The sequence below is a fragment of the Etheostoma cragini genome, unplaced genomic scaffold, assembly GCF_013103735.1.
Source record: "Etheostoma cragini isolate CJK2018 unplaced genomic scaffold, CSU_Ecrag_1.0 ScbMSFa_98, whole genome shotgun sequence".
NCBI classification, from domain to species: domain Eukaryota; kingdom Metazoa; phylum Chordata; class Actinopteri; order Perciformes; family Percidae; genus Etheostoma; species Etheostoma cragini.
In genome coordinates this window covers 12,734-17,996 of record NW_023269624.1, presented here as the reverse complement: position 1 = coordinate 17,996, position 5,263 = coordinate 12,734, and positions in this window count along the sequence as shown.

Genomic DNA, 5,263 nt, shown 5'->3' with positions numbered 1-5,263 from the left:
ATATTTCTCTTTTATTCAGTGTCTGACATGAGCTTTGTTTCATTTGCTTATGCATAAGTTTATTCACAGTACCTAAGTATAATCATAATACCTGAGTGTAATTTCCCACAAATCCCCCTTTTCACACCTGCAAGGTGTGATAACTAACTCTCAATGTTGCCCTATTGGACTCCTGGTCCCCCCTGGTCTTATTCACAAAGGGTGGGGTCTCTTGGCCACAGTGCTGTGTGGATGCCTATTCGCTTTCTCTCAATTGGAATGTGACTGAGGGTTTATGACCCTCATTTCAGGAAAGATCAGTGGGGGTGAAGCTCTATCAACGTAGTCCAATCAACCTTGTATTGTTTTAGCCTAGACTAAAACCCCAGGGGACAGGAGACAGGGGACCACCTTTATGGAGATCCTATTCAGTGAACACAATGAAATGACAAACGTCCCAGCATTAATCATGGAGCACCCCGGAATAAAGCATGGAGTTTCACACTCCCCCTTTCTTATCTCACTCTGTGAGATTACCACCTAAATGTTTACTCATCCTGTGAACAGATCAATGTCTACATATTAAATCACAGTACTTTGCAATACCGGATCTATCCCTACCAAATCATCTTTTAATACTTCATTGAATATGTGAGGACTATGTTTAATCCATCTGTATTAACATAGTTGCCACCGATCTTGCTTGAAACTATAACAGGAAATAATGCAAATATAAAGTAATGCAAATTATACAAAATTCACAAGACCCTACAAAATGTAATTTCCCACTCCAGATTGCTTATATTTTTGAGGTACCTTCTTTTGTGGAATTAGAATAAGTAATTCTAAAGTATTAGTTGTTCCCAGTATTGTATGTGTGTTTTTTTAGAATGTGAATCTGTAAGTGACAAATCTCCTTTCACGTGTGCATCTGAAGTACCAGAACCAGGATGGTCTCTCGCTCCCCCCTTCTTCTTATCAGTCCATCTGCTGATCGTTGGTCCGTACCTCAGTCTTTGTTTTATGGTGTAGCAGGCCACATGGTTGACCCCTGCAGAGCCCTCTCACCTCAGCATCAGCAAGGCCCCCGACAGAGCATGTGGACCCCACTCCTTGCTCTGTGGTCCAGCACAGCACACTTACAGATGTTGCAATCATTATCAAAGATTTAGCCCTGGTCCACTTTCAAGTCACTTTGGGCCAAAAATCGCAGCCAGACCATGAACCTTTATGGTCTTTAGCTGTGCTGTGGTCTGAGGTGCTGTGATAGTTGTTGTCAGTCTTCTGGTCCAGTTTGTTACTGGTCCTGCAGCTGGAGGAGCGAGATGGACTTGGTTCTGACACAACGAGGCACTGTGTGGCACAAAACAGAACTCCAAAAAGCATTATCTTTTCTTTTATCAATACTAATTTAGTGTATGTCACTCATGTCACTCAAATAACATTTCTTTCCCTCTTGCTGGTTGAACTCTATAAAATCCTTACAAACATTCTAAAGAGAAAAACTAGTTTTGGAACTTATCTCTTCTAAGCCTCAGTTTACATTACAGGTCATGTTTCTGTACAAATCAAAACAAAATTGTAGAGTAGTTTTTATATCCTCAATGCTATGGACACTTTATCATTGCTACTGTATCCCTCTTTTTGTGAAGAATGAGCTGAATATTCTGACTCTATTTACCGGTTTGATGGAAGGTGACTGAATTCACCCTCCTTATATCAACACCACCTCCTTTTCTGAAACATCATGTGTTTCAGTAACATCCAGACCGAAAGATGATGGCGCTATGCTTAGCGTGCCTGAGTGGAACTCATCATGGAATCAGGACCCTCCTTTTCTGACACCTGGTGTGGATGTCCTCACAGGTCTAACTGAGGAAAACATGGGGATGGAGCAGCTGGGTGTGCCTCCACTCCAGCACCTGGGTATGATCTGGTCAGCATCAGGAAAGGGGACTCCAGTCTCCCTCCTCTATGCTGGGAGTGTCAGATGCCACCGCAGGAATTCAGCAACAGAGACGCTCCATGCTCTCCTTTGGCATCTGGTCAGATGTATGTTGGCCCCCTGCTGGGCTGTTGGTCCCATGCTGGGCTGTTGGCCTTCACTGCAGTGCTGGTAGTGGACAGAATGAACCCGTTGCACCTGGATTCGGATTTCTTGAACAGCTGAAGCCATCAGGGCGGACATATCTCTGCTTTCACCTGTGGATAAATGGTTTTGACAGACTTTTTGCTTTTCAAAAGTCATATTAGTGTTTCATTGTGGTAGGAAAGAACTGCGATTTGAGTTTGTCGTTAATCTGTCCATTAATTTCTCATGGAGGGAGAAATGTTTTCCTTGGTGTCTGTGTTTTCCAAAGTCCTTAATACAATGGGCGAAAACTTCAGTCCAAACACTATATGAAATTACCCGTCCAAAAATCATCAGTCCACTGAAAATGTACATATCACCAATCACAAATACAAATGTTCAAAGATTAGAAACCACCGTAATTTTCCACTATAAAATTCCCCAAATCTCTCAAGATAATTGATTCTTTCAATTGAAATTTTGACAAATTTTCCAACACATTGCTATTTTTGGAGCAAATTAATGTCATTATTAGTCTTGTATCACGTTTTGTGCCACAACACTCTCAGAAGAAGATTGTTTCAACGTTCTGTGTGGCCAGCACAGAAGTTTAGCAAATCTTCATTCTCTTTTTAACTATTTTTACAAACTAAGGAGAAAAAATAAAAATCAAACCAAAAGAGAAACAGCAGAAAAACTACTGTCTTGACTAAAAACTTGCACTTCCCCTACAGGAAATCAAAAGTTTGACTGAAAGAAAAGAATAAACCCAAACAAAATTCAGAATGAATATAAATGCAATGAACTCAAAATTGTGGAAAACCTCTTATTTATTTATCTATTCAAGTCAAAAACAAACCAATTTTGAGTCAAAATGCCGAATATGCATCTACTAATGTATCCATTTGAAACCCTAATGAGCTATAATTCTTCTCTGGTACTTTTTCTTCTAATATTAATTTGCCTAAAGCAGCTCAAATTATTTTCCCACCACTTTTCAGTTGACTTTTGTGGAATGCTTCATTTGACTTGAAATGAGCTTTATCAATTCATTCAGACACAATATTACTCAAAACACCAAACCAAAAGAATAAAAGAAACAGATGAATCCTAAATAAAAATGCACTTATCAATTAAAAACATTTGAGAACATCACACAATGCTAAATGTCACCATGATTCTTTGATGACTGCCTGAGCATTCACTCTTAAAAGTGTCTGAGTAGAGCTGCATTGATTTAATCTGTCTGCATCAGGGTGTGAAATCCCCAGTCCCTCCTTTTCAGTCCTTCATTAACACAGGAAACAATGAGTGAGGTTTTGAAAGAGCAAATTAACACTTAATCAGGGAACAGGAAAAAAGAATGTTAAAGTTAAACCAGACTAATTTATTCCAATCTATGTCCCCATATGACAACACCAAACATGAAATAGAAGATGTGATCAACTGAATCTAATTATTACAAATGTTCAATGTTTGACAAATGTTCATATATTTTATCCTTCTCTATGTTTGTGTGTGTTTTCTTGAAAGAATCCACACTTCAGCTATCCTCTTGACCTATGTGAAGAAAAAAAGATTTCTCTCCTTCTTTTCTTTTTACTTTACTTTAAAGAAGTCTTAATCTATGACATTAATTTCAAAAACGTTACTACAGTAGGGTCAGTCATACTAATAGTAATAATAATAATAATAATAATAATAATAATAATAATTTCAAGTCGCCATTGTCTCTCCCTTTCACCTCTTCCTACCTCTGTTAATAGTAAGAAATTTCATAATTTCACTGTTCCAAGTTTAAAGTCCCAATTCCAAACTGTAAACATCTTTGTATTTCTATTACAAACACAATTCCCCTAAAAAATTTCCCAAGCATGAAAAGTATCACAAAGTACTGTAAAGGTAACAAAATAAGAAGCCTCATATTTTTCTTTCTTAAAACTGGAAATGATCAAAGCCATTTTCTATTAATCAACTAAGTAATTTAATCAATTACGACTTTCATGTGAATATTTTTAGATCAATGCATTAACTTAATTTTGATTCTTTTTTTTTTTTCTTTACCTACATCTTTCTCTTTCTTACAACAACATTATTGTTAGTTTTATCAGATCTGTTTTCTTTTAATTTAACCCTTGAGTTACCTTTTTCCCTGCAGAGGCATTTTGGTTAATTACTTTTTTTAAATGAGGTTTCTTATCTGTGTTTTTTTACAGCCCCCTCTGTGGAAGGGTCAAAAACTCATGTTAACATAGAATGTTTACATAAGCATTTCTCTTTTAGTTACTCTCCATTATTGTAGAACACTGCAAAACCCTTAAGTCCCATACCTTAAAACTTCTGTTATATAAGATGGATCTCACATTGGATTGACTACTTTTATCTCTTTGTTTTAGTTTTTAAACCGAATGTTCCCTCATTTAAATCTAAATTATTTTCTTAAAACGTTACACTATTTCCCTCTTTTCCCTAGATGGACTTTTCTCAGCCTCCTTTAGGGAGACTAGGGTCTGGCAGAACATATTACTATAATTTTGATCCATCTCCTAATTGCAGACATACAACAAATAAAGCAAGACAAGACATACAGACATACATTTAAACATATACCAACTATACCCAATCTGAAAAGTGAGTCATTAATAGTTAGTGTTGAATTCTCACCAGCTATGTCCCTCCATAAAATGCACTAAACTTTCTATTTCTTATTTTTTACTTTTTTCCTTGTGAAATCATAAATTTCACATTTCTTTTCCTTCAATCTACCAGATCTCAGACATAATCTCATCTACTACCTTTGAACACCTCTTTCCGTTTACTCAAATACTTATATTGCAACAATAGTTTAATTACTACATGAGTCAACACTTCTCTTCTGCTTTCTTCTCTCTGCAGCTATACCCTTGCTTCTATATAACCCACTTTTTCCTTCTTTTCCTCATTCTTATAACACCCTCTCTCTTTGTCTCTTTTCTGTATGTTTTTTTGAATGGGCTAGCCTTTGAGCCTGGCTGCATTTGTTGTCTCAATGCAAAATTCTAATATTTTACTGTCCCTTCACTCTTGCTTTGCAGCAGCTGTCTGTGAGTGAAGAGGGGCTGAGGGCTCTGGGGCACGCATTTTCTCATCTCCCTCTGAACCATTTATTAACTCGTGGTATCTTTGCTCACAGTCACTGCCCCCTTTATGTATGTTTACTGCTGGTTAAATCCC